Here is a 15,552-nt window from a genome sequence, read left to right on the forward strand (position 1 = left end):
CCCGGTCGTGAGCCGACGTTTACTCGAATTGAGACACAATGGCCGGCTCGGTGTTCCGTGAATAAGCCTGTTAAACGTGGACACTCTGTACATGTGAACGCGAATATTCTTGTCGATAAAATCATTCTGTGCGTTGAATTCTTTTGGTACCTTGCTAATATGTCTACTTATATATATAATTCGATTTTTCATATCTTTGAGATGTGAAGAGGACCTTGAGTTTTTTCAAGGTAATGCATCCCTTGTTTAATACCACATTGTTGTCAATAGAAGGTCAATGACCTATAGCACGATGGTATTAAAAGAAAGATTCAAGATTTAAGAAAAAGAAAAGTGAAGACATTTTCTGCACTAACTTTTGTATCATTGTTATTCCCTTGCGTGGCAGAGGAACAGAAGTGGCCTGCATCGAATTCTTACGCTGATGATCCAAATTAAGCTACATTTATAGAGGATACAGATCATCGAAATCTCAAGTGTCTATTACCTTTAAAGAAGCATGGGATGGCCAACAGTGGTCACAGGAAACTGTGATAAGATCGCGGGAAAACACGGTGACACGGTATTGTCGCGGAGTGAATCCCAACGGGGTGTTCGTCTATTCGTGGCGACACGCGTATCAGCGTAACCATCGGTTAATGGCGCGAGCGCGTGTTCGACCCATTGTCACACGGGGCCAAATAACACCCCCTCTTCGATAGGGCGTGGGAGGGCCGGGGTGAACGCACAGCCGCGAAATTAGGGTGTTTCCGTGGCCCCCGGTGGCCGATGGACGTGTATACGGCTCGACACGGCCCTTTAATCGTGATCGCTAAAAGGGCCTTAATTCACACGCGATTCCCTGATACGCCTATTAACAACCGTTTATAGGATCCCTGCGGACTAATTCTCGTCTTCCGGGGGGTGGTTGAGAATCGAATTATACCATCCGTCCTGTCTGTAATTTCTTCATCTCCTGAAAGGATACTCGATTTCTTTCGATATTTTGTAAAGTTTTGAGAATTTTGGTGAATCATTAGAAGCTTAAGAATGTGTATATATTACCGTTTATAAGTATTAGATCACCTGGTATGTACGAAGAAAATTCGATGTTTCATAAAAATTATATACACTGCGTGGCATAACTATGATTTCATTATATCTTATCTTTTTTTATATATCAAGGTGACCTTAGGTTTCTTCAAGGCCAATGCCTCCTTTTTTTAATCATCCTACTATAGGTTGTTGCATTCGTTATTCCGTCAAAAACAACATGGTACTAAAAACCAGATGCAAACAAAAATAAGATATAAAAAAATCCTTTAAAATGCTACATAATTCATTAAAACGTTTTCTGATACAGCCAAAGGTAACGAGTTATTTTATTTAGTTCTGATTAACTCACCCTGTATATTCTTAAAACTTCTGTTTACTGTATTAATAATGCAATACTACAAATGAATCGAAGATACTCCATCATCTTCCCCCACTGTAACAATCTCAATAGTCTCATCTCAAACTCGACGACGTAAAGACGCAAGTACGCGTAAATCTGTTAATACAGTCGACTCGACGTGGCCCTCACTGCAGGTTCCCAGTGTTTCGAGTTGACGCGCGCTCTGCTAACGCACACAGTTTCATAGCTTTCGGTGTGCACGAGCACGTACACGTCTAAGGGGTGGAAACCACCCCGTGAACGCTCACCTGGGCAAAGGCGTGGCTTTCGCGACAGTGGTCGATAGCGGCGGCTACGACCCGGCAGAGCACACACCCCTCTTTTACAGAGTGTTGCCAAGGGGGGAGGGGATGGAGAAAAAAGGGCGAAGAGAAATCGTGCACGGAGAGCAAGGGGGTAGGAAGAGGCTGAAGGACTCGTGGTGATCGACGCTCTCTGACAAGCATCTCATGCCGACGGTCTCTCGCGAGAAATATCGTGGAAGCGTTACCTCTTGATTAACCCCCTCCCCCTTTCCTTTCGGACGGTAATTCACTGTTATTAGTGTTTTCTTGCTGTCGAGAACGGAGTTTCGATGATACGAAGAGGTGGTTTTATATTGTCTGGGATGCGCGATGGACTGAAGTAGAACTGATAGGGAGAGGTCCCTAGATGAAACGATGACTATTAATGAGGTTCATCACAGTGATAGAGCTTGGAATTATGAAGCTAATGATATTTATTTCAGTCGCATATGGCTATTTGTTTGTGAAATAATTTAATGTTTAGGAGCCTTCGAATACTCAACGAGGATTTACTGTATAGTTAACCTTCGTGTTTCTAGTAATATCTAATTGTTCGGGAATTTGTGAATGAAAGTAGACGTTCTATTGGCATGAAATATGGTTTAAGTCCTTAATTGGTTTCCTCGTTGGCTCGTTAACACGCGAATAGACGGCGACAGTCCGCGAAAACAGCGAGAATCACGCGGGCACGGTCGTGTCGAAAATTGATACGGGCAAAGAAAACGGGAGTAACGGGCTACGATAAAGAGAAGAAACGATAAGGAATCCCACTAAACCTGGTTTCATGATATATTTTTATGATGGCCACATCGGCTGGCTTCGATCCAACCGCGATATCGTTAGCAGACCTGCTGTCGCGGCCAGATTTTCTCGTTATATAGGCCTCGATACTTTATTCCTCGTCCCAATTTTCTCATTGGTAACTACCATTCTTTCAGTGAAACGTATTGATTGTGAAAAAAGTCATTTGGCAGACTATCAGTTCACAATTTACTAATGGACGTAGGACAAAAGTTATTTTAAATTCAGGGACTGAAGGATATAAAAAAATTCTGTTTTTTTTTTTAAATTTCCCCTAGGGGTTGATTCGACTATGTTCGAGTCTGTTCTACGTTCGTCGGAAGCTCTCACCGTCGGCTTCCGAACAAGATCTTGAACGGTCTCAGGCTGGATGAAAGCAGCTCCTTAACGACTAATTAGCTGCAACAGGAGGTTGCATTCATTCGACAAGATGCGCCTGTTGCACCTTACCCTCAATCAGAGTAAGCAATTGTAACTACTCGTTAGAAAAAGGATCCTCGACAACGTTAACCCTTAAAAAATAGATCAAATAAAAAATAGATAAATAATAAATAGATCCTTCAAAAAATAAGGGAAGAACTTTATGTAAAAGGTGAAATGAAATACAAAAGGAACAATCGTATAATTTGGTTGAGAATATTTAGAAACTTGGTTTAGAAGCTTGAGCGCAATAAGAAAAATGGGGCCCACGTTATAAATTTCCGATGAATGTTACATTCTACGTAAAACTTCTCATCCATAAATTGACTGCTTACGTGGCAGAATTATTACAGATGGTAGTCAATGAAACAGTATCTCGCTAATTATATTTGGATCGCGGAAAGTGCATGGGAGGTGTGTGGGTTATTTCATAGAGGAAGATCCGATCTAAACATACCGTGTCAGCGTTATGCCGGTAAAGTGCTAGTTTGTGTAACCGGACGCGACGTAATAGCCAACATGGAAGCTCGTCCTATATCCATCCATTGCCTCGAAACCGTGCCCGGAGGTGGTGCAAACCGTCATTTCCTCTCTTCAGGCAAGTTCCACTTTTTCTAACTATCTGGATTAATCGAAACGATCCGAAATTATTCCCAAATCTCCGCTGAACTCTCACAAACCTGATTCAATACTAGAACTACCAGCACTGAATGTATACTAAATTAAATTGTATAATTCAGTAATATACTTACTATATACTACAATTTAACGTAATATAGTATAACATAAAATATGTAGTAAATTAGAATCAAATGTAAATTTCGCCAAAAACATTATTATAATTACAGCAATCCTAAAATAAGGAACTTGCACTCATTTTGAAGAGTTTGGTAGTTTTAATGTTAATATTTACTAATACTACACCTTATACCAAGACCACAATCCTACGTCATAAGGGTGAGTTTCCTCTAATACATATTTTTATTGCAGAACAAAGGAATCCTGTGGTTTTCGTTTCTTCGCCAATCGACCCCCTCCCCCCTTTCGAATTTTCCTGACTTCGGCAGGATCCAAAAGACCAGGTAAAATTCGACGAACCGTTTACGAAGGAGAGAAAAAAAAGGCGCGTACGTCATTGGCGAAGCCTAACATGACCACAATTACACGCTCAGGGAATAGTCCACGGGGTAGGCGCGACAATTGGCCGGATGTTTCCCCTATTGTCACAACGGGGCGGTGTGCCCGGTACCCGGTATTGTCACAGAGTTTAGAAAAATTTCAGGCATTGTCGGTTACGCGTCGATTGGCATTGTTGCCGATGGGGCAAATTCCGCTAAGTAGAATGCGATATCGTGGCAGCTCGACTGAAAGGGGGAAGGGGGGATGACCGAGGGACCAGAGGCTTTCGAGGTGACCGGACGATCCTTTTAAAAAAATGTACACATTCCTTAACGCTAGATCCAAGAGTGTTGAATGTATACTAAATTAAATGGTATAATATAGTAATATAGATACTACGTACACTGCGTGGGCTAACTATAAAACCACCCTAAAATTTTCAATTCTTATGTGATTGTGAAATAAAAACGAATCAAGTGTGACTTGATTGAAATCGTGCTCAGAAATAGTTTCGTTAGAAAAGGATAGATTATATTCCTTAGAAAATAAGTGGTTTGGTTTTATTTTAACCACAATGTATAAGGATTGAAAATTTTATGGTGGTTTTATAGCTATGCTAGTGTGGTGCAATTTAGAATAATATAGTATAACATAAAATGTATAGTAAATTAAAAAGCAACAAAAGTTCAAAATGATTATTTATCAAACGGAAAATTCTTGATATATTTGATACTATTATAGATATCATTTATAACAAAAACTGAGATAACCAATTGGCACTTACTCGTTTGGTGAATCAAAATCGTGGCTCGCGATTGCGTTCACACCCCAACACACTGTGCACCCTTTTCAACCGACTTTAAAGAGAGACTTTAAACGCGAGTTTGTTCGTGGTTCACCGTGATACTCCTACGATTCGATCTTAATTTCCCGACTACACGGGGACGAATGGATCACACAGTCGACTGAGCGGCAAATCGGCAACAACTGGTTTTATGTTTTCATTTGGAAAAGTGCACCGTTCGACCCTTCTCCCCTCCTACAAGCCATATCGGACTTTATTGGTATCTTCCTACCCTCCCCACCGCCGCTGGATATTGTATCGTCGTCGGAAAATTAAGGGAATAAACCTTCTGAAAGGTCAGAATCAACTGACTCTTCTTGTTCCATTATTCGTGGAAAAACAATACACGTTTCGATCAGTGTCGTACGATATTTCTTCGAGTAAGGTTGGAAATGCCAATACAATGGAAGTTAACAAGAGTGTGTATATGAACAATTTCCATCGAGTTCCCGATCGAAGGGAAGACCAATCGCTTCCGGGGCCAACGAGTCCTCGTCGCACCAAGCGATCGTTTTCGAGAAGGAATCGGAAGACTCCTGTGTACTTAGGACGATTCTCCACCGTTCTCCGCCTCGCCCTACCCATCCACACACTCTCTCGTCGGCTTTTCGAATTCGTCGGGGTCGAAAAGTCAGTCGGTCGATAAATCAAAAAATTTTTGTTCGCCAGCTGGTAGGAGAGAGTACCCACCGAACGGGGCCCGGTTGCGTGTCCCCGGCATTGTCGTTAACGCGGTCGTTTAAATCCATTTAAGGGCATCGTAATGGTGACACTGGTCGATGGAGGGGTACAAAGGGGAGGGGTTCTTGGCCCGCCGATTTCTAGGTCTCGACACGGGAGAAAACGACGACCCCTGTGTGCTCGACAAGGCGTGTCCCGTGTTTCCGTCACCTCTGCCGATCTCTCGTTCGCTCCATTCCCGCTTTTTTCAGTGCCCTTCGGGCCCCTCGACCCCCTGGCCCTCTCGTCCTTCTTTCGAAGGAGAGATCGATGGTCGAATCGGCTATTCATGAAATTTGTCCGCTCCTACTGTGACGTGTGTTTGGAACGATATTTTGTACCTTTGCTTGCTTTAGTTTCTAGGACGAGGATCTAGGGTATGGGGATTTGGGATCTGACGAATTGGAATTTAGAACCTGCGATCTCAGGATTTGGGACCTGACGATTTAGAATTTAGAATCTAGGATTTCGACGTTTGAATTCTGAGGATTCAGTATTTAGAACTTAAGACCTCAGGATTTAGGGTCTGATGATTTAAAATTTAGAATGTAGGACCTAGAGCTAGGTTCCAATGATTGAGAATTCACAACCTGTGGCCTCAAGATTTAGCGTCTCCCGGTATAGAATCTAGGATCTACAACCTATAAAATATATCTAACCAGATTCAAAATATGTGAACACTGAATCTTTCATATCAATCGATAGTCAGTGGTTCTTAAAAAAAATAGTTCCAATTCTTTTACTTTTCTACGGCGACACCGAAGTCAGAAGAAGGATAGAGCCTCGGAGGTGTGTTCGCCGAATGCACCCTCTTCGGACACCCTTTCAGGATCGTGCTCACGGGGCCGAGCACACACCCCCGAAACGTCAGGGGCTAATTGATATAAACGCGGGGAGTAATATACTTGTCATATAGGCGAGAGCAGAGAGCGCAGCCACCACCCAATAGGGAGAAAGAGAAAGACCGACTGATATGTCGGGGGGCTTAGAAGCCTTGAGCCTGGATTACGTTAGTCGATATTAGACGCGGCGACGGCGGTCTGATGTCGGACGATCTGCCATTAACATATGAATACGAGGACTCCGGAGGAGCGTGTGCGACCACGCACGAGGCGTAATTCGCGCGTATGTACACGGGATTGAAATCTTTATTGGTTAACCCGTGATTTTTCGGTGTACCGCCCTGCACACCCTTGATCCTCCTTAATGTTTGTTCGGAGGCGTTATACTGGCTGTGTGAGGTATTAGAAAGCAAAGAATCATAGATCCAGATAAGCTAGATGGTCGACACTAGAACTACAGAAGATAAACGTGTTTCTATATCTATTACGTTGTTAAAAGGGACAGCTTGTTGAAGGTATATATATTTTTTTGTTTTCTTTTTATTAACTCCTTATTCTTATTTACAATCTGTCTTGGTGACAATAAACAAATACACGTATTATGTAGTGAAGATATGTAAATCGATAATTTAACGAACTTCTTCACTTATACAGGGTGAAACAGAAAAGGATTTATAATTTCTGGTTAGATAGTACTTGTCAAATGATGAACAAAAAGTCCTGATAAACATGGGCCAAGAATTAATATTTTGTTTCTGACTTCAGAGATTTTAATCATTTTTTTTATCATTTTGACCGCTTTGGTAGTTCTATTGTGTTATTGTACAAAAATTATAAGTGGATAGAAATTTGAGTATAGAGAAAGATAGTGGGAATGAAACTCTAAAACAACTAACCACCCTTTCTATTTGTCGCGAATTGTTCATCAGTCTAAGACACGTCATTTTTTAAATTTGAAGATTATTTGTTATTATTAATATTCAAAGAAACCATATCGCTTCCAGTTATTCCTATACACCATAGAACACTTCCTCCCAATTCGATCGAAAGTTCTAGTCAACAGATTCCAACTGTCACCGATATATTTGCCTCGATACCCTTCAACCCTCTTTCCGTGTCTCATTTACGGCTACCCTCAATTACAGTATCTTTCTCGCCCCGTATTATTTCGAATGACTATGTACAACGCCGCTAACTGACGGGATCAGACACATCCAATATTATAATACAACCACCATTACAATTTCACCATTCCTCTACTTATCCTCTAACAAACCCTCTACCCTTAAAAAATCATTATCTAAACACAGACCGATTCGACAATGCTACCACAAAATTCATAAATAAATCCATGTTCCACACCATAACCATAATCTCCACAACCTATTAAAATTACCATCTCGCATAGTATTTGTAGATAAAGCACGGTCATCAAGAGTTCCAAGAACGATCGCAAGGGGGATGGAGGAGGAGTCACGGCAGAAAGTTAAAACGACCGGCTCGGATCGTTTTCGGTTATATTCCAGCCAGGAATAATGTCGTCAAATAATGCAGACAACGACGGCCGACAGGATAATCCTCGGGAGACACGGCAGGAGCGGTGGGCGCGTGCTACGAGCGAGGAGAGCGGATATTGTCTTAGCGAGTTTCGAACGCTTGGCACAGGGGTTCACCCCTCCGTAACCGGGGCCCCATAAACGTATTCATGGCCGCGATTGGGGGAGGGGGGATGGAGAGTGATTCCGTACGGAGGGGGGATGACGTTCTGGTTAACGTCGTTTGGAATCACTGCTGTCGATATGAAGCCTCGACAGGCTAATAAAGATTGATGACGTTTAATTAAATGCTCGATAAAAATGGCGCGCGGCGCCCGTTTCACCCTCTCCCTCCCAGAGGGGGACGAAAAGCCTAGCGGGACAATGGGCGGTTAACGAGACTTTTTAAATTGACCGCTGTCGATTACGAATCGTGACTACGCCATACTGTTTAAAACCTTGAACGAACGGATACACGTAAATCTCTATTAGAGAAACTTGCCGCGTTAGGGGAGACAGCTTGGAGATTTCGATTGCACGTGTATATTGAAGGCTTATGGGGCCAGCGGTTGGAATCATTCGAGCTGTTTGGGGAACTTAACCCTCTCGCTATGGATACGTCAGCTGAGTTGTGATTAGGTAATACGGGAATGTAGCATGTCTTTCAGAGCGATGGTAAGTACAAGATCATTTTCATTTGTGTGAAAATTTACTGCCACCATAAAGACTGCACTCGTTTATTGTACCAACTGTATAAATTTCATTCTTGGTGAATTTATACTTGCACAGAGAATGTGGCACGCCCTACCAGGAAACTGTTCTCCCCTTGGAAACTTCGACTGCTCTCCGCAGAATACATATTTCCGAAGATCCCAATAGATCATACGGGGGTTGAATGGCGAGGAACATCTTGGAGGCAACACCTTCGTTCAGGTGTGTCGGACGTATTAAGGTCGACTTAGAAAAATGCGGCGAAAGGTGCGACTAGTGTGACTTGCGGCCCCCATCTTTTGTTGCCGCAGGCATCTGCCCATTGACAATGGTAATGGGCGTGAAATTTCCGAGATCTCGGTTGGTGCCAAAAGTCGGCGACGACTCGCCGCTGGAAAGGAGCACGGGGAAGCGCTGACAAATTCTGGTTTACGACTGACAAGACCAGGTGGCCCGGAATCGCGCCTACCGGACGAACACACCTAGTCTGCTATTGGTCCGAATCGTCATTGTCGAGGGCACTTAATATCGTCAATGATTCCGACAAGCTGGATTTATTAAACCATTTTATGATCGCCCTTGAATTTTCTCGATATTTATAAGTAGACCACGAAAGTTTGTGCAAATTACAAAATTTTAAATGTTGGTAAAAGCATTGGATTTTCGAATTAAAAAAGTGTCTAGTCGCACAGACACTTTTGTTTGTTTAAAATGGGACAAAATAGGTTTATGTCAATTATCTTTTATTTTTAGTAATTTCACGACTTAAAAGTGGTACGAATAACGTTCCACTATGCATATTCAAGCACTGAACAAGTGGGACATTTTGTCAACACTACAATATTTGTCCAATTTTCCTTTCAGGAATAATAAAAATAAATTCTTTCTTGTATACAGAATCTTCGATTGAAAGAAGTACCGATCATGTAATCCTACTGTTAAGGATACACAGAGAGGCACGAGATCCTTCTCGAAATAAATTTTTTCAGCTGCAGCCACTCACACACACATAGAATCAGAAACGATTTTCGTGACGTGTCTAGCAAAAGGAGGGGGGCGTTGTCGCGTGAAATCGTGTCTACCCAAAATATTTGTATTTTTCGTGCATTGTCCGTTCACACAGAGGATTGTTGACGGGCATCGGTCCATGGGATGCCCGACAGGACCACAGAATGGCCTGTGGTCACGAAATTTTCATGAATGAGTCTGGCGACCCTACGGTAGCCCACCCAAATCGCTTAAATATCTTTGAATGTACTCGCCTAAACGTGGCAATTTTCGTTTAAATATAGAACAGACAAAGCTGCACATATAATTGTTTAATTACTGTACAAAAGAAAAGATTGAATGATTAGAACACCTGGTTTAAACATGGGCTAGAACTTTTACTTCAGGATTTATACTGACAGATTTGTTGAAGGTGTTTAAGATATAATACTTCGATGCATCTAAGACACGTTTGCTTTATGATATGGAATTAGAATAAACTTCTTTTTTTCTGGAGTCTCGTAGTTTCGTACTATTCCCAAAAGGGTAAAAAATGACTCTATACAGTAAATCCTCGATGAGTGTTCGAAGGCTCCTCGGCACTGAACATTAAATATTCATAAACTAATGGCCAAATGCGACTGAAACAAATATCATTGGGTTCAGAATTCAAGTTCTATCACAGTGTTAAAAGTCAGCGTTACACCTGGGGACCTCTCTTCATTTTTCTCTATATCTTTCGATCGTCTGAGGTTCATTTCCAGGTTCTCCGAGGACGACTAAAATCCTACGAAATCCGGCGAAGTACGACGAGAATTCTCAGAGAACGCCTGTAAAAGCTGATGGCGAAGGGGTAGTCTCGGCAGGACATAGAGGCAGAAAGACGTGGTGTGTTACTGCGCAAAGAGCTGAGGACCGGTGAGCGCATGATCCTCCTGAGGCTCGTAAGGTGAGGAGAGCAGCTAATAAGGCGTATCAGTTACCAAGGAGACGAGGTTCTCCTTAACGGCGAAGAAGAATGGCGGACCGAGGTAAGAAGAGGAGAGAACTCCCCCCCTGAGAGCTCGCCGGTTGGAAAACTCATAAGTTTCAATTTACCCGGGGATCAGCGTCCTCCGACGAGCTCCACGGGGCCGAACGGTGCGCGCCTTATATTGATTTTCACGCATTTCAACGGTCCCTAGAAACGTTTCTACTTCTCCGTGAACGAACACTTTTCAGGTGGACGATGAACATCACAGGTGATGGTAAGAATTCTTCTATCTACCGATCATTTATAGTAATTACCAGACTGGTGGATATTTATGCATTTATAACATTCCTTAACATGAAAAATACAATAAAACAAAGATTTTAATAAAATTTAATGTTATTCTTGTGGTATTACAAATGTAATGAAGCCGCTGGTGCAGAGTTTAAGATTACGTCCCATTTAAATACAGTAAATCATCGATGAGTACTCGAAGGCTTCTCGCCTTATATGGTCATTAGTTTACAAAATATTGAATATTCGGTGTCGAGAAGCTTCGAACGCAAACCAAAGATTTACTGTTTTCATATCTAAAATTTTAATTCGCATAAATTTCCGCCTAGTAATCACTTGAAAACTGAACCTGAACCCTGGACTTCTAGACCACCTGTTCTTCCATCTTTTTATGGCAGTTTTATCTTCTAAAATATCTTATCTCTCGAATTATCTGTCTTATCTTCTAAAGCTCCCCGAAAATCGCTGCGTAACTCCGATAATTCTCGGTACTAAATCGAAGACAGCACCGGATAGATCGCCAGGTCGGAATTCTACAAACGACTGGAATTAATCTTAGGATCACCGTCACGGAATTCGACGCAATGGCCGACACTCTACCCGCCCCGCAGCCACCTATACGCCGTTTGTTTTGCTGCAGTCGCGGCGCGTTTCCACGGGGCCGCGATGCGAACTTCTTCGTCATGCGTACAATTTTAACTAACTGTCTCATTCATCGGCGTTTCGCAATTCAGCCGCACCCACGCGACCGTTTCTCTCCCCCCACCGCGGACGATTTTTTTTTTAACGTCGTACCACATGCCGCCTTGATCTTCGACAAGGTGATGCGCCGTTATACATATACTTGTTATTTCACCCAGCCGCAATAACTTTACATTTATTACATTAAATCGAAAAAAAAACATATCGATTACGTATATCGCAAGCAGAAAAAGATCTAGAATAAAGAAATTACAGTAACTTCAATAATCGATGGTACACTTTGTTAATATCCTGGTAAAATTCTTCCTATAGCTTTTGAATTCCTTCTGGAGCAAACAGAGAAACTGAATGATTTTGTTTATTTAATAACCAAGGTTGTGTTTGATAAATATATATCTTAAATTCGTAACATCTTTTACTCCACAAGAGTGTATTAACGTTACGATAATAGTAGAAACAACGCAGAATGTATGAATTTAATTGACACAGAACACCATAATAATCGAGATGCAATGAGATTGTAACAAGTCGAGGAAAATCACTCCACCCTATAGACAGTGGCGAGGGTGTGGGTGATGCGAAACGTAGACGTCTAAATTTGACGCGGGCCCGAAGCGAAGAGCTGGGAATTGGGTCAAGCGCTGAGAACTGGGATGTTGGAACGTTCATGGGTTCGCACTCTTCGTGTCCAACGCGAGTCGACGAAATAACAAAGAATAAATTACAATATTACACGGAAAATCTCGTCGTCTAAACCAAGTTCAAAATCAAACTTCAATTCTAAAAACAACCAAAGCTATAATCGTCCAATCCGATCGAGGAATCAAAGCGAGAAGTTAAATTAGTAGGGAACCGTAAATCCAAAAATTTCATTTCAAGGTCTATGCAACTCGAGAGGATTTTCGGCAGTCACGCGATGGAAACTGAACCCACGAAAAATGAAATAAACGGGTTACACGTAGTTCGCTACGTCGAGCAGGTGTGTCAAATTCTTAACCAGGTATTTCCATTGATTGGAAACGAATCGTTAAAAATTATGGATCGAACTGAATGTATTTTTGTCGTTATTACGGAGGAAATTTTCTGAAAGTAACTTTCGTAATCGTTCGTTTTGCTCCTCAGACACACCGAGTCACTGGTGAGCAACGTGTGGCTATTAGCACGCCAACAGGAAATCGTCTCTTGTGCAACGTAGACTGCCCACTGCGTCTCGTTTCTCCACGAAATTGGCAGAACTCATCGATCTCGATCGACCCGCTATTTATCATCGACGAACGAAACGCATTTTGACCAGATACAAGTTAGAGATATTCGATTCAAATACCAAAAGTATGGAATCCAGTGTTCATAACTGATGTAATTTATTATTCTGTTACAAGAAAATAAAAGTTACGGAATCGGTGAATATACATAAATCACTTCCCGTCAGTTTTACCTTCATTAACTCATTGTAGAATAATATTTTGCCATACTTATCATCGTTAGTTCTAGTGTTACTATCTACACCATTGTAGGGACTAATTTTTCGAATGGAAAATCTGTTGCAGGAAAAATATAAATTTTAAATGTTTTAGAATAGGCATTCAGGCAAGAATTACAGCGAGTTCACGTGTGAGGACGCGTCATGGGGGTCTATAAACATCGTGCACGCCACTTTGGCCGTGGCCGAATTGAAAATAAATACACCTCGGGGTCTCTACCTGTATCGCCGGGTCGACCGGTACGCGACAACGAAAATAGATCGTGCATTCAGAGCACCCGGTATATGCGTGCTAGGAGGTCGCAGCGAATGACCGAAGAGTGCCAAATCGAGAAGATCACCTTTCTTCCGTCCTTCTTACGAGAGACGAAGCTTAAACCATTAAACTCCGCCTGATTCCGTTACAGTACACTTTTGTCCCGTTCGAGGATGCCTTGAAGCCAAACTGTCTGCTCAGAACAGTCTGTCTTTAATCATAAATTTTCAACAGAGAATTGAAAATTTTATAGTAGATATCGTGGTAAATCTAGGTTCAAGGAGCTTAATTATAAAAACTGTGTTGTGACTTGAAAATTTCTGTACTCATAGTAATAGTAAACAGTGTCGTCTATCTTTTTCGATTGCTTCTTGCACCTGGCGGTTTAGCAAAAAAGCTGTCTCCTCCGTTCGAAAGCTCGCGAATCGGCTAAATAAGGCGAAGAAACGGGACAGTTGCACAGTTTCCCTGTATTTATCACTCGTCGAAACCAGCTTTCGGTATTTCGGTGTTCCGGTGGCGTCATCGTATCAATCATGTCATCGTATTTTCGTGTTCAGTGACGTAGACATTTAAAGATCACCTGACGTCACCCCGGGGCGTATTTAAACAGATGTATTTGCGCTGGAATCGAGGCTCGCGACCATTAGTCAGTCTCAAATCTCGAGCCCTGCAATGATAAATCCCCCGATAATAGCGAATGATTAATTTCTCGAAACGCTTATACCGATTAACCGTCTGCAATGGCGACGGAAAATATCGAGTAATCCAGAACAATTAAACTAACCATACAATTAAAGAGAGAGAATATTGTAGGAACAGTGAAACTGGTCTAATGGGGATGTGTGAATAGAGAATGATGATGAGATTTTAAAATAGGTCGAGAGATCGAAAATTGTGACTTTCAAAAATTTTCAAAGAAAAAGAAATAATTGCCTTTCGATCAATGTTTCTCAGGTTATATCGGTTAGTTATATTAAGAATCGTGGATTATATACAAGACAGTTTTCTGTCAACAGAACATAAACACAATATTTTTCCGCAATCCCCGTACACGAGCAATGACATTTTCGCGACGAATATACACAGAAATCGCCTTGGAGAAGGCCTCGCCTCAAGGACCAGGAACCATCGAATACTGCCAGTGTCATTTTAGCTTGACGCTCGTGACAATATAGATATGACTCGCGCTGAACCGTCGAGTTTCAGCATAGCTGACCGACGACAGAAAAAAAAGCCCTCGAAGCTCTCCCGCCAGTTCTTGAAATACAAAAATCGCGCTGCTCCGTTTTAAAATAAACGCGCGCGTGGTTGCGTCTTCGCGAGCTTCTGTCACCTTTTTTATTGACATTTCTTTTATTTTGTTAAAAAAAAAGTTTGTTACGTTAATTAATTTGCTGTTAGGATTCTCGGAACAACACGACGTTAATGACTCATTAAAAATGTAAATTTGACAAGTATCTATTACTCAATACGGTAATGGCATGTTTAGACCATAATGTATATAACGAAAATATATGTAAACAGAGTAGAAAAGAGTTTAATTAAATACTGAGTCAGAATCAAATGCTCAATTGTTTACGATTGAATCACATGTCCTGTGATCGATCATCTCGAGAGTAATGTTAGCTTGTTTACAAGCTGAAAGAATCTTTTATATCGGGAAGGTATAAATATTAATTGGCAGGGGCCAAGATTTGTGTAATGTATTACATGTGACCAATACACATGTGTTATGTAAAATTTTTGTATTACGCGCGATTACCTATTTAATTTGTTACTCGTACGTGTTACAGATGATATCAGATAGCAGTTCAGAAAATTAGTGAATTGTCGAATTCAAATTTTGTTGTTTAAAACCCACGAATTGAGTGACGACGTGCCAACAAATATTAATAGACGTTCGAAATCCACGTGTATCCACGTGTATTTCCTCCTTCACTTTCTCTATAGACAAAATTCGTGGAAAACCTGCAACCAATGGACAGGAAGCTATTACGTTTTTCGGATTACCAAATTGGAACTTCGCTCACGAAACTGAATGATCTGTTTTTCGAAAATAAACATTCAATGACTATATTATTATTAGGTTCATTCTGATTCATCCATCATCGTGCTGAAACATTTCGAAATGATTATCCTGATTTAATGT

The sequence above is a fragment of the Dufourea novaeangliae genome, unplaced genomic scaffold (genome assembly GCF_001272555.1).
Source record: "Dufourea novaeangliae isolate 0120121106 unplaced genomic scaffold, ASM127255v1 scaffold228, whole genome shotgun sequence".
Lineage (NCBI taxonomy): Eukaryota > Metazoa > Arthropoda > Insecta > Hymenoptera > Halictidae > Dufourea > Dufourea novaeangliae.